Source organism: Neolamprologus multifasciatus, chromosome 4 (genome assembly GCF_963576455.1).
Source record: "Neolamprologus multifasciatus chromosome 4, fNeoMul1.2, whole genome shotgun sequence".
NCBI classification, from domain to species: Eukaryota; Metazoa; Chordata; class Actinopteri; order Cichliformes; family Cichlidae; genus Neolamprologus; species Neolamprologus multifasciatus.
The window spans coordinates 31642856-31670117 of record NC_140442.1 but is presented as its reverse complement, the minus strand read 5'-3'; the positions used below and the strand labels follow the sequence as shown (position 1 = coordinate 31670117).

At 41.5% G+C, this 27262-nt stretch overlaps 1 protein-coding gene across 2 annotated transcripts in view; it reads left to right on the top strand.

Moving 5' to 3' along the window:
* The window catches only part of LOC146520858 (junction plakoglobin a-like), a 96848-nt gene that overhangs the window by 7191 nt on the left and 62395 nt on the right, over window positions 1-27262 (top strand). Inside the window, exon 2 of one of the 2 annotated variants that reach the window (XM_085155612.1) lies at window positions 17353-17517. The exons of the other annotated variant lie outside the window; for it this stretch is intronic. The gene's annotated coding sequence lies outside the window, so the exon portion shown is untranslated. The remainder of the gene's footprint in view (window positions 1-17352; window positions 17518-27262) is intronic. 2 annotated transcript variants of the gene reach the window in all.

Below are 27262 nucleotides of genomic sequence, written 5' to 3'. Positions count from 1 at the left end.
AAACAAACAAGAGAGACGATCAGCTGATCATTGATCAGTTTCATGATTGAAGTAGAAACAGGAAAAGGGAGGGGAGAGAATGAGAGAAGAAGAGGCAGCTGACAGCGTAACAACAGAATAACTCCAGCTTTGTGTCTTTTCCATTCTAACTGAAGTCCGGGACAAACTGTGTTCCATTTCACCTCAATACAAAACGCGTAATATTTTCTCTGAATACGAGACAATTCCGTTTTTTAGGGGACTATTAATTAACCTTATGAACAAAATAAAGTTCAACATCAATAACATCATAGCACCCACCCAGCTGTACAGAAACCCCGTCATGCTAGCTAGTACGCAGCACGAAAAAGTCAGCATAATGAAAATAACCTCCACCTAAACTTGGTTTATATCTGACCAGATAGACTGCAGGTCATAACTTCTTACCTGTAGTTCAGTTCACCTGACACTCGGACTGGACACGCGGCCGCCTCGGGTCTCTGCTCCTCCTGCCTCCCCTTTCCCTCCTCCACCTGCTGCCTCCACCACTTGCTAATGTTACTGAATCTGTGGAAGCTCCGCGATGCCACCACACGAAGTAACGAATAACGAGCCTATCTAAATCCCAGTAAACATTAACGCGTTCCTGATTTTGGCATAATAACTAGTTACCGTGCTCGTTACCACAATAATAACGTAGTTACTGTAACGCGTTACTTAATAACGTGTTAGTCCCAACACTGGTGGTGTCACATAAAAATTATACCGATATAACGAATGGCATGGCACTAGCTCTCATTGCATTATATTGCCTCTGTCAGTGCGCCCCAGGGCAGCTGTGGCTACAATGTAGCTGCCATCACCAGTGTGAGAATGTGTGTGTGACTGACTGAATGTAGTGTGAAGCGCTTTGGGGTCCTTAGGGACTGAGTGAAGCGCTATACAAATGCAGGCCATTTAGCTCTCATTGCATTATATGGTGACATTTTCTGTTGAATTCAAAACATAATTCTTGAATGTTCTCATATATTACACCTGTGCAGTCAACACACCTATGTTTCATATTTCTTTTCTCTTTTGTATTTGTCTGGGTCCAGGCATCAGAGTCGGTGTAGATAATTCTGTCTAATATCGAGTTTTTGTTTTTTGTTTGAAGAATTAACCTGTTTATACTAAGGCAGTGTACAGTGTGGATATGGAAACTATTTTTATCTTGATTGCACAAAAGGACAAGAGTGTAATTTTGTTTAACTCTGTAGGAAACTGATACCTTTCTTGTTAATTTAATATTTGTAATAATTTTATTGTCATTTTAATTTTGCTAGTTTTTATTTTATCTGTGTTGTTCAGCACTTTGGTCTGCCGGGTGTGTTTTTAAAGTGCTATACAAATAAACGATGATGATGATGATGATGATGATGATGATGATGATGATGATGCTAAAGTGCAACTGCATTACGCTGCTAACATAACTTTGCTCCTTGCAAGAAACTGCACAGATAGCATGCTAATGCTAAACTTAAGAAATAGGTTAATATCCTGCAAAGTTTAATCTGTTTAAAAATCTGGTCTGGTTTGTTTTCCCCCCCTTGGTGCAGTTAATGTGAGCGGATGTCACCACAATAGTCATACTTGGGTGCCAACCCAAAAACAAACAAATAAACAAACAAAAAAAAGCACCAAGGACCTCTAATGAGGTTCATTCATGGTGTGAATATGATTCAATCTCAATCCAACCCAGCTATCAGTTTTATGTTGCAAGTTTAAGCTAAACCCCTCCCATAGCCATGTATGCTTTCCATTCAGGGATGTGGTAAGGTACCATAGATGTGCAAAGGTCAGTACAGGTTAGCCACTAGCCATGTAAAGTTACCATGAGTGTACATTTTCCACGTTCTCCCATAGAACACAGCACCTTTTTACCGTATTTACTTTTTCCTGTCACAGACACATCTAGCCAATAAGCAGACTAATCATTTCTGCATGAAAAAGAATCCAAATCATGGAGAAAAGCTACAAGTTTATAAAATAATTAACAGTTTCAGACCAGAGTAAAACTATTGGTGTGAAAATGCACTTAAAGACCGTGGAGGCTCTGTCATGGTTTAGACCGGTGGCAGCAGATGGCCCCGCCCCTCCCTGAGCCTGGTTCTGCCGGAGGTTTCTTCCTGTTAAAAGGGAGTTTTTCCTTCCCACTGTCGCCAAAGTGCTTGATCATAGGGGGTCATATGATTGTTGGGTTTTTCTCTGTATGTATTATTGTAGGATCTACTGTACATTATAAAGCGCCTTGAGGCGACTGTTGTTGTGATTTGGTGCAATGCTCCCGCAAAGCACCGGCCCACCTACCTGTGCCAAAAAACGCCAAGAACGCCACACGTACACACCAGCTCCTAATAGATTGGCCTCTCCAGAGCCTGGAACTCAGTATTAAGCAGTGTGGGATCATCTTGACAGAGAACAAATAAAAGGCAGAAATATCCAGAGAAGAGCACAGAATGTCCTTCAGGAAGCCTGGAGAATAATTCCTGAAGATACTTAAAGAAATTACAGAACGCCACCTCAGAAAGTTCAGGCTGTGTTGAAGAATACAAGTGCCATAACAAATACTGACTTTCAATATTATTAGGAATGTACAAACTCTGATTTTGCCTACATACATGAGAAATACTGCATTTCCATGTATGCTTACACACTTTACACTTTAATAAAACATTGCACCTATTTTCTATTTCCCTCGTAAAAACAAAGAAATGGGTGGTTCAACACTTTTGTACAAAACAAGACTAAACATATTTTTCCAAGCCATCTGAATTAGTTGCCTCAGTTTGAACCTGTGCTGGTACCCGTCAGTCTTGTTCAACTCATAGCAGAAGCTTGTTTTTGAGAGTATGTGCCTTGGATGATGATTTGTGTTCATCAAGATTCCAAGATTCTTCAAACATGTATTTGAGCTCTGGTGGAAAGCTTAGGGCCAGACAGCAGACCATATGCCTCTGCAGTGCTAGCCATACCATTGAGACCACCAGAGCTTGAACACTGATATCCAACTGGGCATTTTCTGGCTCCATCATGCCTTTAGCCTCCATGTCTGTATTCTGAAAACGATTATATAAGCTACTTTTACAAGACGAAATACTTCATAAGAATAGAAACATTTCAACAAACTTTTGAAGGCAAGATGAAGCTTACCTCAAGAATTGAACAAATTACACATTTAACAAAATCTTAATTTGTATTGTAATATAGAACACAGTCTGAATATCTTGAGCAATATAATTAATTTAAAAATTGCACTGCAATAACATTCATGTGTGCAGATGGTTGACCTAAAATTGGCTGATTTAACATGAAATGACTGAGAGAACTCAAATGCATTAGACCACCACCCAGTGTAAGGTGTATGTTGCCGCTGACCTAAATTAACAACAAAATCATTTCTTTTTCTTTAGTGGTTAATCCACCAGTACCACCACCAGTGTGCAAGCTCTTTAGTCAACATGATATTTTTAATGTTAAAATATAATTATTGTTGTTATTCATAAATTTTCAAATGTATTTTTTTTTTAGTAAGATGCCAAATTACAATTATTTACTTCCATCTGTGAACAGTGTGACTGTGAGACTGCACCTCGGGGCTCAGTTGAGTATTGGGGTCAGTTGAGAAGGCAACATCAAAGATTTGCAAAAATATTAATGCATGCACACATACGCAGTATCGGTTTTGGTAAATTTGACCCCTCAAGCAGTAGTGATGGGAATTCCGGCTTTTTTGTAGAGAACCGGCTCTTGTTTATATATAAATATATACGGTGGCCCCTAGAGACAAAGCACGTACAAACTTCAAAGCACGTACAAACACATTGCTAGCGTTAACTGAACTTCCAAAACAGAGCTACCTAGATCACTTAAATTACAAAATTGAAAGCATGTGTGTATTGTTTGTGTATTTATACACCAACACTAATATATATTCAAATGATTAAAAAAAAAAAAGATCATTTACCTGTTACTACCACACACCAAATCTGGTCGTTGGTACTTGCTGGCTTGTGTAGCCACTAGGTAACAAAAGCTCAACACTGCCCCCTAGCATCCTGGAGCACTTCTGTTGTCTTTTGGAGTTTGTACGTGTTTTGTCTGTAGGGGCCACCATAAATATACTTTTATTTATTCACTCCACATAAAATAGAGTAAATAAATCATATAATACAAAAAACAACAATTTACAGTTCAACTTTTAAATATTTAAATTTTTAGCTTTTTCCTTTTAAACTAATTTAAAGTGAAACAACACAAAACACTGTAAACAACAACACAATTAAATATAAATTAAAATATGAAAACAAAAAGAAGATGCATATTCTCTGTCATATGGACCTGCATGAATAAACTTTCTGAATCCTTTATCATCAGCAACTGAAAATAGTTGTGGATGATTACTATACCTTTCTAATGTGACGTTGTTGTCCCTCGCTCTCTCTCTCTCTCTCCCTCCCGCTCTGTTCCTGTGCAACTGAGTGTAACTACCGCCCCTCCCCCCTCTGCCCAGCGCAAAGCACAAGGCTCGCGTGCGGAGTGAAGCGGGAAAAAAGTGCGAGAGAGAGGGTGAGAGAGGAAAAAAAACCCCTACGGCTTGCGATAAGGTTGCGTCGTTCACTTCAAAGATCCGGCTCTAAGAGCCGTTTCATTTGCGACCGACACATCACTACAAAGCAGCCTGTTGGGTATAGCTCCACACCACACCTCGTGATTTATCATTATTTAAATATATTTCTGTAATTTTAATATATTTTCCATTTTATCATATTAATGTTGTTTAAAATATGACATCTGACAAATTTACGTGTGGTACAACGGTATGGTGGTTCCCATTGTTGCCTCACAGGAAGATGGTCCTGAGTTGAACTCCACCATCTGGTGTGGAGCTTGCATGATTTAGCCCTGCGACAGGCTGGCAACCTATCCAGGGTGTACTCCACCTCTCACCCTGTAGTCGCTGGCTCAAGTCCCCTGAACTGAATAAGTGGAAGACAACGGTTGGATGAAACAAATTTATATTATATTATTGTTCTAGTAAGTTTACCAGTGTATATATTAAATTTTGTGCTTTAGTGTACTGTAAAACTAATATATTCGGTACCATATATTTTTTACCATGTACACAGTGTATATCATATAAATATATTTGCAATGTTCAGCAGGATTAAGGAATTAAAGGTCATTGTAAGATTAACTCAAAATATTTCACATTTTTACTGAGTAAACGGCTGTAGGCCTCGCAAAACCCATCTGTGTGAAATACGTATGGATACCAAATCGTAATCCATAAAACATTTCTGTAATCACAATTAAAGTAAATTATGTTTTCCTTGACAATTACTGGTTTTTGGCCTAACACCAAAACAAAGACCTGTACATCTAGAAACAACTAGGCAGGCTCCAGCTCTTTACATGCTTTACATGCAGAACAAGAAAATTAGCCTTGTTCTAGTTTTGTGGTGGAATATGTCATATATCATACACTTATATCCATGAGCCTATTCATTTATGTCTTCTGTAAGTGATATTTGTCTTTGGTCTCTGTCTTTTGACTTATCTCAGCTACCCTACTAAGTCATGATGTGCTCAAAAGAGGACATCCTCGTCTGTCCACTGATGTCTTATGTGTTTGCGTGCACTCTTTTAGCTCCAAAGACAGAGAATCACAGAAAATTCACCTATTCATGGGACAATGTTATTCTATGTCAGGGGTCCCGAATCCCAGTCCACGAGGGCCGGTGTCCCTGCAGGTTTTAGATGTGTCCTTGATCCATCACAGCAGATTTAAATGGATAAATTACCTTGTCAATGGCTGTATCCCAATTCAGGGTCTGCAGCCTTAAAGTACGCAGCCTTAAAGTACGCAGCCTTAACGGTCCACAAGGGCCGCGTACTCAAAGACCGCTAAGGCCGGAAGTGCGAGGCTTGTGAAATGAGACGGTCTAGCCTCCGTTGCGCTGCTCAGGTTGCCTAGCAACCATGATACTAACAGCCGGAAACGTTTCATTCAGCTTTGTTTGACAGAAATGAAGGAGAAAATCTTTTGTTCATTTGTTTGTTTCTACATGAGCTTTGATCATTCTCTGATTAAGCTCAGCTATTGAACGGCGTATATTTTAAAGTAAAGGCTTTAAAACCAAGTTAGTACAAACGTCACTAATGTCACATGACTTTGCCGACATGTGGCCAACAGTAATGTTTTAATGATCTTCGTTATTAAATAAATAAGTGACATAATATTCAGTACTTACTTAAAGTTTACTCTTCGGGCGCGCCTTATCCACCGTTTTTTTCGGCAAACTTATCCACACCCACGGCCGCGCTATGCATTCTGGGATATGTTGGGCCACGAAGTCTACACCGCCACATCCTTAAAATTCAGGGAAATGAAGGACACATTTGAGGGCCGCATTTCGAGCAGCCTTTGGATTGGGACAGCCTTCGTCGCGTCGCGGTGACGTAATCGGCCTTAAAATGCGGCCTTTAAGGCTGCAGACCCTGAATTGGGATACAGCTAATGTGTCCTGAAGTTCTCCAGAGGCTCGGTAATGAACTAATCATGTGATTCAGGGTGAGATCTAAAATCTGCATGGACACCGGCCCTCGTGGACTGGGATTGGGGACCCCTGTTCTATGTTTTAGTAAAGTTCTTCCTTTCTAGCTTTCACACTCCACTGCACCCACGGGAGTGTGACTAGGTTTGGGGTTCAGAATCTTGCCAGGGAGCAGCCAGGGATTGAACAACCAACCTTCGGACCTTCTGACCTACTCTGCCTGAAAGTCTTAGTAGAACTGTAATCCAGGAAAATGTTACGACTGAATACTGTTTTATCTGTTTCGCTGAAATTTGTCTGAAAGTTGTCGTAGGCTAAATCATTCATCCTTGCAAGAAAATGAGGCTTAACTGCTGCTTTTCTCCATGCTGGAAATGAGAAATAAACTCACTCTCTTTTTATTTTGCTCTCTTTCTCTCACCAGCAGCAGAGCTTATGTTTGAATACACAGTATGAATTATGCAGGGTGACTGGCTCTAGCTTCAGGTTAGTCGTTGACAATTTCACAGGAATACAATGTGAAATCTCTAATAGCCAATCAGACTAGGGTGTGTCCCTACCCGGTGTCAGCTGTGCATCATTTATTAAAGATAAACACAGTAGGTAGGTTTTTCACTGCTGTTGATAATGTCCAATGAGATTAAACTGTCCAGAACCAGAAATGTCTCAGACTAGTCAGTCTGTTATGGGTGGAAAGTCTGGGAATTTCTACATTTGAATGAAGCTCCCAGCTGTTTGTTTAATTCCTTCCACCTGTGCACTGCTCACTCTGTGCTCTGCTTTGCACTTGCCATCAAAATACCGCACAGAAAAGCAAAGCAAGGTAGGTAAATAGCAAACAGTTGGAGCACTGCTTGTTCTAACTGCCAGGAGAGTAGAACATGTACCTATGCTAAATTACTTCTGTCACTCTTTACCTGCCTTCAATACTCTGCTGCCTCATTTGGAAAACTCTCCAGCATCATAAGACCAGGCAGCATTAATCCATTCACATGCATCTATCTAATAATCTGACCTGATATGCAGGGCGGTAAAGAACAATCCATGCTGACAAGCTCACTGTGTCATGTTTAAAGGCATGTGAGCAGAGGGTTGACAGAGGATGAACCTGGGATTCTGCTGGCTGTCTAAGTTTTATGTCAGTTTCCCATCAAGAAAATAATGTCGAAGTAACGGAGTCCTGCTGCTGCTTGTTGCTATGGCAAACCTCGGAAGATGCTGGTGGTCCTTGCTGTTTGGTGTAAGCAGATAAGAAAGAGGGAAGAAGGAAAGTGTGATTAAAATTTTGCATATTTGCATTTAGAATCCACTCTTCATGTTGCATGCTCTGTGAGCCTCACAGTGTGTGTGTGTGTGTGTGTGTGTGTGTGTGTGTGTGTGTGTGGGAGAGAAACAACTACACTAATCTGCATGATAATAACCTGTTAGTGGCAGACATTACCTTACACAGAAACAAACTGCATTATCTTTTCCATTCTAGTATGCATTTCTCTCCCCATTTCCTCCCTCCCTGTCTTCTTTCTCTACTCCTTGTCTTTTTTCAGGCTGGCTCTTATCATTTCTTTCTTGAAGCTTAGCCTTTTCATTTTTACAGTCAAGCGTGATACACACACACGCACACACAGAGATGGGGAGAGAGACACAAATAGAAAGGGGGACTGTGCATGGCCAGTGGGTGGGCACAGATACATCAAATAAAGACTAGGCCAGTCTGACAGGATAGCATGTGCACACACAAGCACACAGTAAACAATGTGTATATTCAAGAGGAACAGTGTGTGTGTGTGTGTGTGTGTGTGTGCGCAGCTTATCAGGGTTTGTAAAAGAAGTCATGGTGACAGAAAAGGAGCACAAAAAAGAAGAGGGAAATAAATTAGACTGAAGAGGAGAGGAAAGCTAAAAATGAAAAGGGACAGGAAGAAAGGAGAGAGCAGTAGAAAGGAGAGAGGTAGCCAGCAGGCAGGATAGTGTGGTGCATGTGTGTGTGCAGTGGGAATGTTAGGATGTGAAGTCATGTGTAAAGAAGTAATCATGACAAAGCCTGCCAGTGCTTAAGCTCAGCAGTGACCACATCCATCACATGGCTATAATGTTGATGAATGTTTTTCTCAGTTGGTTAATAAGTGTGCTCCTCATTGGAACAAAATCAAACATCATACCTGCAACAGTTTGTGTATTGCTTACATGATCACAATAAACAAACAAACAAACAAAGTTCATTTAGCAAAGAAAAGAAGAAAAAATGCTCTGCAAAATAAAGATAATACATTTCAATATTGCTTCACCTGTTCTGCAACAGTGATCATTGAGGCTGAGGTCACAGGTGGGGCCAGAAAGGAATAGGACACTCACCAGAGGGGCAAATCACCAGTTACTGGTATTTATCTTATAGCCTCGAGCTATATATATATATATATATATATATATATATATATATATATATATATATATATATAGCTTGAGGCTATAAGACCACACTAACCCATGCACTGCCTAATTGACTAAAGAAAGACATTGTGTGACTGAATGCCTCACACATGGATTCTGGAATGCCTAAAACTGTTCAAGATCAACAGGACCCTAAAGGCCTTCAATTCAGTGGGAAAGGGGAAGACGACACTAAAGGCCAATTTCAAGCCAATTGCACAAGTCACCATCAAGTGCGGGATTTGCCATGATGCCAGGATGCTCCGTCCCCACTGCTGGTCAGCATAGGTTTGAACCCCCTCAACCTGATCATTAACAACACTGGATACCAGCTATGGAAAAGAGCAAATGTCAGGCAGCTTCTCTACATGGACATCACGTTGTATGTAAAGAGTCAACAAGACATTGATTCACTGATCCATATCACTAGAAAAATAAACGTTGTCACTTAAATGTTCTCTGTGCTGCTCTGCGTCCTGCATTTGAGTCCAAGCTAGTTTTCCCGCTGTCCCTGGTTCCGGCCCTGGTGCGCCCTTGCCAACGGTTATATAACATATCTAAGTCAGAGTGTGCCGCGATGGAAAAGTACATTAAGGAGTCACTAGCAGCTGGTATCATACGTCCGTCGTCATCTCCTGTGTGAGCTGTTTTTTTCTTTGTAGACAAGAAGGATGGCTCTTGCCAGCGGTTCATTGATTTCAGAGGCTTAAATTACATTACTACCAAGAACAAGTATCCCTTGCCACTCATTAGCTCCGCTTTTGAATCACTACAGGGCGCTACAATATTCACTAAGTTAGATCTCCGCAACGCTTGTCACTTAGTGCGAATCCGTCAGGGAGACGAGTGGAAGACAGCTTTCAACACCCCCCTTGGCCATTTCGAGTATCTTCTCATGCCTTTTGGTTTGGCAAACACACCAGCAGTGTTACAAGCCCTAATAAACAACGTTCTGCAGGATTTCCTCGACCGGTTTGTATTTGTCTATCTAGATGATTATTTCTAAGACTCTGGAAGAGCATTGTTCACATGTCCGAGCTGTCCTTCAACGCCTCATGGAGAACAAACTAACGGCTATGGTGAACGCGGTCACAGACTGGCCTGTACCCTCCACTCAGAAACTACTCGAGAGGTTTTTGGGATTCGCCAATTTCCACCGCCGATTCATAAGAAACTACAGTCAGGTAGCAGCTCCACTTATGCACCTCACTTCCACTAAACTTCCATTCATCTGGTCCAATGAAGCAGAGAGCACATTCACTAGACTGAAACATCTATTTGCAACAGCGCTCATCCTCATTCTGCCTGACCCAGACTTTTATTGTCGAGATGGATGCTTCTGTTGTGGGGTTGGGGCAGTACTGTTCCTCTTGTAAGCATACCGGTCCGGCACCTTTTTTTCACATCGGCCTTTGCCAGCGGAAATGAATTACGATGTAGGGACCGGGAACTGCTTGCCCTTAAGTTTGCATTGGAGGAGTGGCGATCATTTGAAGGGCGCTGAGAAACCGTTCCTAGTGTGGACGTACCACAAGAACTTAATGTACAGTACTTACGCAGTGCTAAGAGACTGAATGCATGCCAAGCTTGATGGTCACTGTTTTTCCCCCCCTTTTTAACTTTTCTATTTCTTATTGCCCAGGCTCCAGAAATGTAAAACCGGATGCCCTTTCTTGGCAGTTTGACTCTGACACAGAACAATCAGAATCTTCCCCCATACTTCCGGCCAGCTGCAAGGTTGGAGCTGTCACTGTCACGCCATTAACCAGGCTCTCCAGACAGAACTGGATCCGGGCACGGGGCCGCCCGACTGGCGTTTTGTGCCTGCAGCCGCTCGCTCCAAGGTGCTGGAGTGGGTGCATGCTTCTAAGTTCGTGTGCCACCCAGCAGGATGGTTTTCTCTAATTAAAAGACATTTTTGGTGGAACATGCTAGATAAGGACGTTAGGGAGTATGTGGCTGCGTGCTCAGTATGTGCCAGGAATAAATCACATGATCAACATCCTGCAGGGCTGCTACAGCCAATGGCCATGCCCAATGTTTCCTCTAATTTTTCATGTGTCTGAGCGAACACACAAACTCCCTGAGCGGCCCCTTGGACCACTGTGAGCAACAGCAGACGTGTGCACTGTGGTCACGCCAGCATCGAATCATCCAAGTTACATGTTTATTAAAGTAATCAAATTACAGCATTTATGTTAGACTACTTTTAATTAACTGCTTTAGCCCACTTACAATGGATATTTAAAAAAATCTTGTTCATGACCGGTGTAGTATGTTAACTCTATTGGAAGTAAAAATAACTTGAACTCCAATTTTGAAAACACAACTTTCTCATTGCCTCATTGTTCTGACACACACAACAAAACTATTGACTACACTACACCCTAACTACACCCTAACTACACAAGATTTGTGCTAAATGTCACAAATCTCTCACATCTCAAACACGCCGTCACTCCTAAAACTTCCCCTTCCTAACCAACGAAATGCCATGTTGCCATATCATGTTTTGATTGGTCGACATGGTACATTTTTCCACCAATAGGAAAGGCTGGGGTGTTTTGGTGTTGTTTTTGCACGCAGGCTTTTGAGTGTTTTCCTTATAAAACGCCGTTTTTACCGTTTCCTCCGGCAGTAAATATAAACAACAACAGTATTCAGGAAGAAAACCAAACATTGCAGATATTTTTATCATAACTCTGGTTTTACGGCCGATCAACACAATTTAAAAACTGGTATAAAGTCCACACTTTTCCCGTCAGTTGTTCCGTCTGTCCTGCTCACATCTCCAATGGTTGTACACGTTGTCATTAACGTGGCTTCACTCCACATCAGCCGCTTTGCTAAAACACCGGTGTCACACATAAGGACGCTGTCATAGCCTGTCAACCACGTTGATTAGCTGCGCATATACGAATGTGAATCGCATCATTGGCTGGACTTTGGGATAAGGTGGCATCGTTCTGATCCCATACGGGAGCAGCCAGTCACTGACTAACACTGCAAAACAGAATTGTTAAAGTTTTAATTTTTAATTTCAATTCAGGTAGATTTTTTTTTTGTGCACAACACAGATTTCCTGTGCGCAGAGACGTGCCAGCAGTGCGCAATTGCGCACGCGCGCAGCTTAGAGGGAACATTGGCCACGCTTCATCGCCCTTGTCCCACATTGCTCTGGATTTTGTAACAGGACTCCCGGTTTCGGCAGGAAAGACTACCATACTCACAGTCATAGATCGGTTTTCTAAGGCAGCACACTTTATAGCTTTAGAGAAACTGCCCACAGCAGCAGAAACGTCTAGGCTACTAATTGAACATGTTTTCAGGCTTCATGGCATTCCAGTAGAAATAGTTTCAGACAGAGGTCCACAATTCTCGTCCCAAGTCTGGAGATATTTTTACACCGCTTTAGGGGCCAAGCCTTGCCTGAGCTCTGGGTACCACCTGCAGACTAATGGCCAGACAGAATGTTTGAATTGGGAGCTCAAGGCCACACTCCTCTGCAAAGGACTATTCAGAACAAATAGCTGCCAGTATTCCTCCGGGACCATACCTAAACATATGTACTCTAGTTTCCCTGACTCTGACCCCTTCCCAGGACCCAGCCATCCAGTCTGACTCTCCCTTTGGCCCAAACCACAGAACTGCAGTTTCCACAGTTGAAAAATCACTGATTGTTTACATAGCTCAGGTCGCATAAGCGCCCCTTAGTTTTGGTGTTTGTTCTTAGCACAAGTTAAAGACAAGACTCAGTTTTCTAGTTTTGTTCGCTTACACTTTTTGTGAAACATAAACGTTGTCACTTAAACGTTCTCTGTGTCATGCATTTCAGTCCTTTTTCTTTTGAGTCAGCCTCGGCCGTGACAGGATGGAAGCCAAGACAAGAAAGCTCCTTACAATGCATGAAGGGTTTCACCCCAAGTCCAGCACCCTCGGACCATATGGTAACTGGAAGGAGGAAGCAGAGGACTACTGAGTGTCATAACCACTATGTAGGATGAAACAATAAGATCCCCAAGTACAGTAGTTTAATCTACAAATAATACATTTTTGGAATTGGTCTTTATTTTTTAAAAGCCATATGTGTTTAGATTTTTTCTAAGCATTCAAACTGAACATTTTACTTCTTTGCGTCTTTAAATTAAAAGAAATTGGTACTTTTTGGGAGGTTGGTGGGGGAATATTATCATGGAGTTTCAGCCTTTTAGTATTTTGACACCTGCCATGTTTGGTCTGTTTAAATCATACTTTGTTTTGTTTTACCCATTGTTGTGTTTGTTTTGGTCACCATCCATGTGCGATTATTGTTTTCACATCTGCACATAGACCTTTTGGAGGAGGTGGTCATGGCATGGTTCCAAATGATCTCCAGAGCAGTTCATTTGTGGTGTGAGCGTAAGCCAACCCTGATCTAAACCAAATAAAAGGTGTACAAACAGTTTGAGAGGGTGAGACAGGGCATGAGGAAGTGGTCTATATAGACAAAGTCTGAGGAAGAAGAGAGAAAGTGATAATGAGAGAAATGATAGAGCAGGCAGCATGATTAGGTGTTTGTAGATGCCGAGTGAAGGGGAAGGAAAGGAGAGATAGAGATATACTGTTAAGTGAGACGTTGTCACCCATTTATGGTGATCATGTCAAATACTAAGCTTCTCTCTCTGTCGCTCGGTGTGTGTGTGTGGTGCTTTGACTGACATGGAGAAAAACTAGAAAGCTTGTCTTTCCCTTTTACAATCACATGTTCACTCTTATCCCTCTTGTTATCTCCTTCCTGCTCAGTTCGTTCTTCTTTCTCATGCTCTTACTTCTCACTGCTCTGGTTGTTTACTCTCCTTTTTCTTTCTACTCATTGTTAATTATACCCGCCATCTTTGATTCTTGTCTTTCCTACATGCTCAACCAGCACTCCTGGTGCTGAAAATCACACGTAAAATCAATGTGTGTTTTAGATTCAGTTTATATTGTTAGCCCTTGACATTGTTTCAGAAGCTAATGATATGTTTTCCCTGGTAAAAAGCCAGACTTAGTTTCCACAGTATTTGATTTTGTATTAGCTAAAAGTCAATGAAAAACAAAATTTAGAGATAAACAAAAACCAACACCTCAATGCTCCTAGGACCTTGAAAAGAAAGGCAACTGGACTTCAAGTTACTTGAAGATGTTTCACCTCTCATCCGAGAAGCTTCTTCTGTTCAATTTATTTATTTTATTTTATTTAGAAAGAGGGACAATACATGTTAATGAACATTTTAACAAATGTAAATATCCCAGATTATAGTCTTGGACTAATTTCCACCTGCAGACACTCTGGCAGGTTGGTGTTACACACAAGTTAGTGTGTTAGAGACACTATTTAGTCATGTGACAAGGACAAAAACAGTGATCACATTGTACTAGAACAAACAATAACACGAAGAGTGGACACAGAGGACAATATAAATAACAATAACCAAATACTGGAGATTCCCAGATATTTAGTGGGAGCAACAATGGGATTTGTCCCTTAAGACGGTCCTTGACATACTATTGATCATGTGCCTCATTACCTGAGCCAAGGTGTGAAAAAGGTTGTTGTCATTATCAGCAAAGCTTTCCGGTGAAGCCATTGTGAGACTTGCCTCTCTCTATCATGTGATCTATTGAGATCAACTGACACAAAATGTGAGTGGGCGTCAAGGCGCCTGGGGAAAGATCTCTAAACTAGATTGTAGGTGGCAGACAGTTGGTGTCATAAACCGCCCCTTCTATTCAAGAATGATTGTTCACCATAGACCGAAGTAGGCTTCTGTCACTCTTCTTTCATGCTATCTAAAATGAGAACAATGGTGTCCTCAAAAGAGTGACCTTGTGCATCTGAGTCTTGTCCCGTCGAGGTGGCTCTTCTACTACATTGTTTCGTTTGTTTTTTGGAGTTTTGGGATAAACCAGTTTTTGTCTCAGTGTGTAGCTAGGCTTGGAGTGCACTGGGATGTCATGCTTGGAGAATATTTGCCTGAGTTTCTCTGAAAAACTTGCCCCATAAGGGATGCCAATGTTGTTTTGTTTGCCATTCTGTTTCTCCTTAATTGGTGTCTCAGCTTCTTTACTGTGCATCTTTGCTAATTTGATGGAAGCCTAATTGGGATAAACATGCTTTAAGAGCTTTCTTTATGTGTTTGTTCCTTTTCCTTCCCTTCTGGATTAGGAGGAACATTTCTACCCAGTGTTGCAGATTCCCGATTACTCCAAGTTTGTGTTCCAGAGGGTGGTTGGAAGCAAAGAGATGGTATTGGTCTGTGTATGTGGGCTTCCAGTAAACTTCACTGTTGAGGTTTCCGTTTTCCTCAATGTGCACAGCACAGTCCAGAAACGGCAAACTATTATCCTTTGTATCTTCCCTGGTGAACTTTGTTTCTATCCACTGAGTTGATGTGAACAGTGAAAGCTTATATTTCTTTGGTTTTGATTTGGCCCAGGTGTTATTAACACATCTGTACCAGTGAATAGGTTTTCTCTTTGAAAGAGCAAAGAGCTTTAGTTTCCACTTTCACATTAGGAAGCCCATGGCACATCTATGTTTTTGTCTGTAGAAACCCTCATTGGGTGCTCCACCTGGAGACTCCATTGTCCTGCTAAGTGACATCAGTGCTCACGGTTAGCCTATAGGACTTTGGAGTTAGAGTTAGAGGTACATGGGAGGCCAAGCGGGATGCAACTCGGACAGTGGCTCAAACAAAACTTTGATGTGGGATGAGTTCGGTGGGGCCATGGAAAAAGACTTTTTAACTGCTTCAAGGTGATTCCAGAAAACAATCAATTCAATTCAATTTTATTTATATAGCGCCAAATCACAACAAAAGTCGCCTCAAGGCGCTTTATAGGTACAGAGAAAAACCCAACAATCATATGACCCCCTATGAGCAAGCACTTTGGCGACAGTGGGAAGGAAAAACTCCCTTTTAACAGGAAGAAACCTCCAGCAGAACCAGGCTCAGGGAGGGGCGGGGCCATCTGCTGTGATTGGTTGGGGTGAGAGAAGGAAGACAGGATAAAGACATGCTGTGGAAGAAAGACAGAGATTAATAACAGATATGATTCAATGCAGAGAGGTCTGTTAACACATAGTGAGTGAGAAAGGTGACTGGAAAGGAAAAACTCAGTGCATCATGGGAATCCCCCGGCAGCCTACGTCTATTGCAGCATAACTAAGGGAGGATTCAGGGTCACCTGGTCCAGCCCTAACTATATGCTTTAGCAAAAAGGAAAGTTTGAAGCCTAATCTTGAAAGTAGAGATAGTGTCTGTCTCCTGAATCCAAACTGGAAGCTGGTTCCACAGAAGAGGGGCCTGAAAACTGAAGGCTCTCCCTCCCATTCTACTTTTAAATACTCTAGGGACAACAAGCTCCCTCGCACACTGCAATCTGGATTTGCCGCTTATCTGTATTCTAATTTTAATAACTGTACAGTACTCTGCTTTGGTAACTATTGTCCATGATGTAAATATGTAAAAATTGTGTTTCTGTTCTGTTTTACATGTGGGTTTTTTGTTTTTTTTGCTGCTGATACAACCAAATTTCCCCTTGTGGGACAATTAAAGGATTATTCTATTCTATTCTATTCTATTCTATTCTATTCTATTCGAAGTAAGCCTGCAGTGTGAGAGCTAAGTACTCTAATAGGGTGATAATGTACCATAAATAAAGATGAATATGCATGGCAAGCATGTACAAAGACATACATTATTCATTGTCTAATAAAACAATAACCATAACCTCAGAGCCAAAATAACAACGGAATAGCTTTGGGACCACTCTGTGAATGTCTTTGACAGGTCCAGCCAGAGCCAAGACTTCATCCCAATTAACCATCTCTGGAGAGCTTTGAAAATTCAGTTCAATTTTATTTATACAGCACCAAATCTCAACTGCAGTTGCCTCAAGGCACTTTATATTGTAAAGTAGACCCTGATGCTTAGCTCACCCGCCACCGCTCTCTCCAACCATGTCCACCACATTTCACAGGATGGGCAAGGTGGATGACCCACAGTCATTTCTTAACATGTTTCAGGCCACAACAGGGGCCTGAAGGTTTCTGAGTATGCCCAGAGGCTGTAGGAAGCAGCAGCCACATAGCCACATAGCCACAACCATTGGAGGAGTCATTGCCTATACTGGAGCTAGTGGTCCTTGAGCAGATGATGAGGCTCCTGGTGACTGGAGTGGAGTTGGTGTGTTGGAGAGGGCCGTGACCTTTCCAGAGGACCACTTAGCAGCATGGTGGCCTGGCGCAGAGGAAGAAACATCCTGACCCCCACAATCTGGCATGGATGCCTCACACTAACACTCTCCGCACTGTTTTTCTCCTCAGATTTCAGTGGGAACAGGTGTTGCTCCTGACTCACGTGAATTTGTGCAAACATCAGCGCAGGAGAGCTGGAAGTGCACGCAGCCCGAACTCTTCTGCAGGGAGTGTCAGCTCATAGAGGTGGGATCCTTGTGGCCGGCCCAGACTGGAAGGACGTACAAAGTTCTGGTAAGGTGCCAAGGTGTGGTACACAATAGGCTATGGTGGACTCTACCAAACCTTGCTTCAGCCTGGGTTGTTGTTGGGTGGGAATTAGGTGTGTACATAGTGACTTTCACAAATATCCAGTGGTGTTAGGTCAAAATGTATAGAGTTGGGGCAGTGGTTAGCTCCTTTCTTGGTCACCCCTTGTTTCTTGGGATGGATTGGGCTGAGTTTAATAAGCTGGTGGGGCAGCGCTTATGACTGGGAACGACTTGTGGTATCTGTGCTGAGGCTGTCCAACACTGCTACCAGGGAGGAGAAATCCACAGGGCATTTTCAGGAGACCCTGCCACTTCCTGTGATTAACTCCAAGGAATATTTTCCATTGGAGCAGTCTTCTGGTGACACTCTACACTCAACCTTGGTTTAAGAAATAAACATTAAGGGTCACATGGTGTGTGCTGAGGCAGAACAGTCCTTTGTGATAATTAGGCACAGGCTAGTATGACACACTGGAGAGAGAAACTTGTCATTTGTGCTGAAAAGGCATCTCAGCTTATTTTAACCTAACGGTCAGCCACATAAGGTCTGATATTATTTGTTGGTGGTACCCCTGTGCAGCAATTTTGCAAGAAGTCTGGCACAGGCACTGTTTCAGATCATCTCCCGAGTTAGCATGCGTAAAAGATATTGACCAGAACACCTTATTCAATACTTGCACATTAAAGGAGCTGCATGAATTACTGGTTCTTTAGGGGATTCAGACTAGCACCTCAGTACTAGTCTGAAAAGCATGGGGATGAGTTGTGTGGGGATAAAAGAAGCTGTGATTGACAGCCAAGAAGTGGCAGTGTTCTGGTGACAGCCATAAAGCCGAGGGCCACATCTTTGAAGCTGGGAAGTGTGCAAAGCAAAATAAAAAACCTGTGTAAATTGAAACTGCTGTGTCAGACTGTGTATGTTGGACACACACAGTAGCTTTCGTGTTACAATGTTGTTTGACTGAGGAGACAGCTGCTTCTTTCTTGAGAGAGAAACAATGGAGTTTTATATCTGAGAGAAACCGCAAAAGGTAGCTGAAAAGTTCATATGAGTGTATTCTATTCATGGAAGGAGGATACAACATAGGACCACCTTTCCATTTAATCTCTGGATTGTGGTGAAATGGAAATGGAAAGAGTTTATATTAATCTTTGCTCGTAGTGCCCCATAGAAAGCTTTCCAAACTTGCAAATAAAGCTCTGGGCCTTTCTCAGAAATTATATCTACTGAAAGTCTGTTACTGAGAAAGACATGTTGGACCAACACATGAGCTGTTTTAATGGCGGTTTGTAATTTAGGCAAAGCTACAGAATGCTCTGCCTCTAAAACCTGTTTAATGGTTAGTGTTGCCTTCATAGTTCTTTTCAGTGGGGGAAAGACGCTGGGGAAAAGAATCCACAGGGATGTGTGCTAGAGGTTTCAGTACAGACAGAAAAAAGTTTGGGCTCGTTTCAAAACTAAAACATAATATACATTTAGAATTATACAAAGATGCCCTTTTCAGGGGAACAAAATGAATTAACAATTTAAAGCTGTTCTGCAGCAGTGGAGGTTTATCAAGTCTTGAAAGCTGGAGCTACTAATTCCTACAGGTGTTTCAACTTTTCTGGATTACTTCCCCCTCTGTCTGCATAAAAGCAGTGTTGGAACACACTGTGGTGCCATACCCTAGTAAGCATCAGTTGAACAGTATTGTACTGCAGAAAGTAGTGTGTTGGTACACAAATGGTGAGCAAAGGAAAACAATGGAAGAGAGACTGACCATCATAACACTTATAAATGTCGGTCTGTCCTACAGAGAAACTGCAAACAAAGTCAAGGTGTCAGTGAGTCCAGTTTCCTTCACCATCCAAAGGCTCAGAAACAAACTGTGACAGGAAGAGGTCTGCAGACCCAAAGACACGAGTGAACCAGAGGACAAGTTTCTGAGAGTTAACAGCTTGTGTGATGGCGGCTCACAGGACAACAGCTTCAAGCAGCTTAATAGTGGTTGTAGTGAGCAAGTCTCAGTTTCAGCTGTGAAGAGAAAACTTCAAGCTGCAGGTTTGACAGGATGAGTTGCAGCAAGAAAGCCAGACTTCAGAATAGGACAAAGAGGCCTGGCTGGGCCATGAAACACCACCATTGGACTGCTGAAGACTGGAAGAAGGTATTATGGACTCATGGATCAACATTTGAAATCATGCAGGATCTTTGTACGCCGTCGAGTAGGTGAAAGGATGGTTCCACAGTGTGTGGCATCAACTATCAAAAATGGAGGGGGAAGTGTGATGGTCTGAGGCTGTTTGCTGAATCCAGGGTCGGTGACTCGTACAGAGTGAGAGGCTCCCTGAACCAAAACAGCTACAACAGCATCCTGCAGCACCATGCAGGACCCTCTGGTATGTGTCTAGTTGGTCAAGGGTTCATCCAAAACTTAAATCCAACCTATGTCAGAACTACCTCAGGAAAAAAGAACAAGATGGTGAGCTTGAAAACCTGGAGTGTCCAACACAGTCTCCAGACTTAAACCCCATCGAGCTGGTTTGGGATGAACTGGACAGAAGAATGAAAGCAAAGCAACCTTTGCTTCTTTTTTTTTTAACCTCCAACTGGTTGTTTGTACTATTCGTTCATTTCAGAGTGCAATGAGACATTAAACTGCGTAATTTTCAATAAAAACTTTGAGGCGTTCTAAAACTTTTGACAGCTGCAGCATAGCTGCCACCTTCTCCTCTTTAGACTGAACTGCTGTTCTGTCTACTTATTTATTTTTTATTTAATCCTGGTGATTTACAATCCAACCAAAGAGCGATATCACATCAGATCACAGGATCTGTAATTTAATAACAGTGCCAAGCACTTAACTCAATATGAGGAAATAATGAGGTGGTACAATATCACAAGATCTCATTACACCCTTGTTTAAAAATGCAGAAATTGAGTAAAAGTAATACAGGGACCAAATAAGAGGAGTTAGGCATGGGTAGATTCATCATTAGGAGTCACAATACATTTTATTTAATTAGTGTAACAGTTACCATGACCGGGATGTCAACCACCTGAGGTTCCTGTGCTTCAGGCAACGATGCACCAGTTGATATTTCCACAGTGCTGGTTGTTGTTGTAGTACTACAGTTGGCATAGACTGATAGACCAAAATGTTATGATCCTAAAGAGCGGGATGTTGTGCGGATCCTCCATCCTCTTGGTGGGCTTCCATTGGTCAAATCCAGAGAGTGCATCTGTTTAATGTGGTGAAAGAATGAGTTAAAAACTCAAAAATCCTGTTTACAGCCATTCTTGGGTTCATTTTTGAGAGACCGAAGACAAATATGTTCAAAGTGTATTTTCTTAAATTTATTCCACAATTCAAGGTTCAAGTTAAAAACAGCTGCCGTGTCTCTTTGCTCACTCAGGAGAGCCCAAAAGAACAAAGAGCACCACACCCAGACAGTATACACTTTTAGTGCGGTCACTGAAACAGAACGTTGACATGATTAGTCGAAAGAGTTGACGGTGGCATCAGGTCTGATATTGGTTCACGTTTCTTCTTCTGCAGTTCTCTGGACATCTCCTTATATAGAGATGACCTTTTTGCAGGCACTCCCATTACCATGGCAACCACCACTTGCTCTCTGGTCAGGCCTGTAGAGTTAAAGAAGAGGGAAGGAGTGTAAGACCATTTCCTAACATCGGAATTTATGTGTTTTGGTGTAGGAGAGTCAGCCTTAAAGTTAATTATTTAATTTTGTGAAAAATACTATAGTCCAATGGTGGTATTAAGATAAAGTCGCATTTTGTGTGGGCTACTAGTTAACAAGCTAGCTAACATTATCACTTTAGCTAAATGATCTTACTCCAGCTGTGAGATTTTATCCACAGGTTCTGTGGGTTAGGTGTTGTGAGCAGAGGCTTCAGGAACCAAGCTAAAGGACTTTTGTCAAAACATGGATGAGTTTGATAATGCCGTACCGTCTGTGTTGCAAGGTAAGTCGCATTTTTCAGTTTTATGCTGGGTCATTAGCTAAGCAGCGTTAGCATCTGTTAGCATTGTTTCTGAAACTTCCACAGATCCTTATTCCCTCAGCTGCTGTTTACGACAGGGCTGCAGCTACGAATTATTGTACTAATCCATTCATCTGTCAATTATTCCATCGATTAATTGAGTAATCAGATAAAAAATACTTTTATCTTATTAATTAGCAATAATAAATATTCAAAAGAGGAAAAAGACAAACTTCTTTCAAATGAATTCAATTCAATTCAATTCAATTTTATTTATATAGCACCAAATCACAACAAAAGTCGCCTCAAGGCGCTTCATAGATACAGAGAAAAACCCAACAATCATATGACCCCCTATGAGCAAGCACTTTGGCGACAGTGGGAAGGAAAAACTCCCTTTTAACAGGAAGAAACCTCCGGCAGAACCAGGCTCAGGGAGGGGCGGGGCCATCTGCTGCGACCGGTTGGGGTGAGAGAAGGAAGACAGGATAAAGACATGCTGTGGAAGAGAGACAGAGATTAATAACAGATACGATTCAATACAGAGAGGTCAGTTAATACATAGTGAGTGAGAAAGGTGACTGGAAAGGAAAAACTCAATGCATCATGGGAATCCCCCGGCAGCCTACATCTATTGCAGCATAACTAAGGGAGGATTCAGGGTCACCTGGTCCAGCCCTAACTATATGCTTTAGCAAAAAGGAAGGTTTTAAGCCTAATCTTAAAAGTAGAGATAGTGTCTGTCTCCTGAATCCAAACTGGAAGCTGGTTCCACAGAAGAGGGGCCTGAAAACTGAAGGCTCTCCCTCCCATTCTACTTTTAAATACTCTAGGAACAGCAAGTAGGCCTGCAGAGCGGGAGCGAAGTGCTCTAATAGGGTGATATGGTACTACAAGGTCATTAAGATAAGATGGGGCCTGATTATTTAAGACCTTGTATGTGAGGAGCAGGATTTTGAATTCAATTCTGGATTTAACAGGAAGCCAATGAAGGGAAGCCAAAACAGGAGAAATATGCTCTCTCTTTCTAGTCCCTGTCAGTACTCTTGCTGCAGCATTTTGGATTAGCTGAAGGCTTTTCAGTGAGTTTTTTGGACATCCTGATAATAATGAATTACAGTAGTCCAGCCTGGAGGTAATAAATGCATGAACTAGTTTTTCAGCGTCACTCTGAGACAGAATATTTCTAATTTTAGAGATGTTGCGCAAATGGAAGAACGCAGTCTTACATATTTGTTTAATATGTGCGTTGAAGGACATATCTTGGTCAAAAATGACTCCAAGGTTCCTCACAGTGTTACTGGAGGCCAAGGTAATGCCATCCAGAGTAAGAATCTGCTTAGATACCATATTTCTAAGCTTTTCAGCACCGAGTACAATGACCTCAGTTTTATCTGAGTTAAGAAGCAGAAAGTTAGTGGCCATCCAGGTCTTTATGTCTTTAAGACATTCCTGTAGTTTAACTAATTGGTGTGTGTTATCTGGGTTCATGGACAGATAGAGCTGGGTGTCATCTGCATAGCAGTGAAAATGTATGCTATGTCTTCTAATGATGCTGCCTAGGGGAAGCATGTATATTGTAAACAGAATTGGTCCTAGCACCGAACCCTGTGGAACTCCATAATTAACCTCAGTGTGTGAAGAGGACTCTCCATTTACATGCACAAATTGGAGTCTATTAGATAGATATGATACAAACCACTGCAGTGCAATACCTGTAATACCTACAGCATGTTCTAATCGCTCTAATAGGATATTATGGTCAACAGTATCGAATGCTGCACTAAGGTCAAGAAGGACAAGCACAGAGATGAGTCCACTGTCAGAGGCCATAAGAAGATCATTTGTAACCTTCACTAAAGCTGTTTCTGTGCTGTGATGAACTCTGAAACCTGACTGAAACTCTTCAAATAAACCATTCCTCTGCAGATGATCTGTTAGCTGTTTGACAACTACTCTTTCAAGGATGTTTGATATAAAGGAAGGTTGGAGATTGGCCTATAATTAGCTAAGACTGCTGGGTCTAGAGATGGCTTTTTGAGTAAAGGTTTAACTGCAGCCACCTTGAAGGCCTGTGGTACATAGCCGATTATTAGAGATAGGTTGATCATATATAAGATCGAAGAATTAATCAATGGCAGGACTTCTTTGAGCAGTTTTGTAGGAATGGGGTCTAAAAGACACGTTGATGGTTTGGAGGAAGTAATTATTGAAGTTAACTCAGAAAGATCGATTGGAAAAAAAGAGTCTAACTTAACATCAATGGTACTAAGAGTAGCTGTAGATAATATTACATCTGTGGGATGATTATTGGTAATTTTTTCTCTAATGATAAAAATTTTATTTGTGAAGAAGTTCATGAAGTCATCACTAGTTAACGTTAAAGGGATGGTTGGCTCAAAAGAGCTCTGACTTTTTGTCAGCCTGGCTACAGTGCTGAAGAGAAACCTGGGGTTGTTCTTATTTTCTTCAATCAGTGATGAGTAGTAAGCTGTTCTGGCTTTGCGGAGGGCTTTCTTATAAAGCAACAAACTATTTCTCCAGGCTATTTTTTTCAACAATTTTCCACAAACTGCAGACATTTTTTTTTTGTTTCCTTGCCAGCTTTAGTCAGGCATTGGAAACCAGTGAACAGCTCACTGGTTTTCATTTTAGAAATCGCTATGGTTTTTGTTTCATCTGCCGTTCATTTGTCAATAAACAAAACAAAAAGCAAATGCTTATTTATGTGCCATATTAAATTTCTAAAGAAACGATTTTCTTAAATACCAAAATATATAAAATACTGTCTAGTAGACTCAAACTAAAACTAAATAAAGTAAATACACAATCTAAACTAAAGCATAAAAATCATTTTACTCTTTCTTCTTAGAAGGCTTTATGACTTTTTGTAGTTGTGTTTCTGTGTGTTAAGGTGTGCACGTGAATGAGTACATTTGTGTCTGTAAGCCTTTAAAAGAGAATGTGATGGTTACAATGAAGATAAGCGAGCATATCAACATTTGGTGGTTTGATGCTGCTGAAAAAAAAAGATGTTATGATGGTGTAGACCAGGGGTCGGCAACCTTTCTGATGACGAGTGCCATTTAAAATTTCCTCAGAAGTCAGTGTGCCATATGATTGCATTAGCAATAAATGTAATAACGCTCTATATTAACAGTTACTCACTATATAGAACAACTTTATAGAATTATATTTGTTCACAGATGTTGGCAGCTATCAGCGAATAGTTATCAGCTATTTTGAAACAAAAAAAAAGACTTTTTCTCCATAACAGCAAATGAACTGTACAACAGAAAATGCAAATGCTATTTATGGTCTCCTCACAACAATGATAAGAAAAATAAACTGGGCCAATATGGCATGTTTGTTAACACAGAGACACACATGTTAATGTGATCTCTGGTCTCCCACTCAGAGACACAGGTCTCCGAGTGTCCAGCATTCAAACCTGAGGACTCATGTGAGAGAAAATCTGCTCACACAGATATGTAGAGCCAAATACTGTCAATAGGCCTCTGCAATGTTCTGAGGACAGTTAAACTTGTCAGGTAGTGATGTCCAGCAGGTGAAAATGCAGCTCCATGAACACAGACAGCTGTGGATTCCAGCTGCTTCGATGTTATATGTATGATTTCTATACATTTTACATCAGATAAAAACTTTGGTCGTAAGATTCAGATAATTATTTAATAAAAGCGAGACATTTTAAATCAGAATAAGAAAGTATTTGTGCCCCCCTCTCCCTGTTAATGCCCTACCTGGCCCCCTGGCAAAACTTTGCTAGACCCGCCCCTGCACAGTTACCAGCTGTCAGCTACTTAGAAAAGGATCCTGGTGTTATTTGTCTCTCAGAAACAGTTCATAACTTCAACTCATCCATGTCACCTAAAAGGTAAACCTGTTTCTCCATCACCTGTTCAGCTCTGATGATTCAGTAAGGACATCTCCTGGTTTCATCTTCATGTTTCCCTCTCACCACATATCCAAACCCACATCATGACCAGCAGCTTTACAGCTGTGGCTCCAGCAAACATCAGCTGATACTAGAAATTAATATTAAATAAATTCTAACAACAGCTGATCAAGCTTAAACGTGCTGCTGTTGTTTAGCACGACATAGCTGGTTTCCTCTTTCTGGTGCAAAGTGGGCGATAAACAAACGAGAGAGATAAGCCGATCAGCTGATCATTGATCAGTTTCATGATTGAAGTAGAAACAGGAGAGAGAGTGATGCCTAATGGCCTAATGGCTATGCCTAATGGCCAGTCCAGCTGTGGTCGTACCATCAGTTAATCCTTCGCATACCAACTGTGGCACGTGTGCCTAGGGTTGCCGACCCCTGGTGTAGACGTTAACTATATTAACAATAATTCACTGTCCAACCTTAAATCCTCTCAGGTCTGTGGCTCAGAGTTTTACTGGCCCATATACATTTTTATTGGCTTGTGAAAAAAGTTGTAACTTTTATATTTTTAAATATCAATGTAATTTAATTGAGACGCCAGGCCCCCCTTTAGACTCACCCCTGGTCGCTTATAAAATAGGATGACTGCTGTCAGCCATTACTAAGCTGTATAAGTTAAACATAGTATCAGACGAACTTAACAGTTCATCTGCATATTTTAATGCAAGGTCTGGAGACTTGCTGCAGACTTTTTGCTGGTAAAACAAACAGCAGAGGATGGAGCAACTACAAAGTTTGTTGATCAGGTGCTTTGATGAAGGACTCCCGCTAGCTTTTCCCAGTAATTATTTTAACAGTGATTAAAGGAAAGCGCTGCTGTTTTGGACGCTAGAAACACATTTTCTTTCACGTTACCTGCACTCACCATCTCAGTAAGGGCTCCGTCTCTTCCTATTCAGCCCCTTTTCCATTAGTACCTACTTGGATCGACTCGGCATGGTTTGCCATGGCTTTCAGGGTTTTCTATTAGGTCATACTATTATTTTACTCTGGCGCAGTTCCAAGCAGGTATTAAAATGTGAAGTCATCAGACTGCCACCAGTTGGGTACCAGTGCACTGTAACACAGTGCCGCCAGAAACTTTAAAAACTAAAAAAAGCAATTACTGGGGCCATCAGAGACCACAACGGCTGAAGTGGGGCAAATCGAATAGATTGGAAGTGGTATTGTCAAATGGACACAATTTACGGGCACCGACTGGCGAGCATCAGGAGGCAGAGTGGCCTCGACTCGGACACGGCATTTTTAGAAACTATGGTAAAGGACGGTGAGTGCTTCGTGTGTTCAAACATAATAGTACTTGTTGCGTGTTGAGTTCACTTTGAACAAGCTTGGACATTTTTTAATAACGCCATTGTCTACTTGCTGCAATAAAAACTCCATGCTCTGCATGTTGTTTTGCGCTAGCTGTGCATTAACTTCCTCTTCTGAGGGGTCATTGTAAAGCCATATGAGCAACATCTGATGAACACTACTAGTATTAATACGGGTTCATTTTTTCGTTTATGTTGTAATGTCATGTCGTGTGTGTCCTTATGCTACGTATGTCTTATGTTTCAGAAATGCTTTCTACATGTCCACCACCGTTAGCCTTGACCTCCCTTGTCTGTGATTCAGTTCTGGTTGACGGCGTCGACATCTACACCTTTTGGCATGACACAGAAATGGCTCATCGCTGGTAGGACACAATGATAGGTTTCATACTATAGAGAAAGAAGTCCAAACCTGACCTCACAAGTGTTCCCTTGGAGATGCAGGCAGATGGCAGATGTG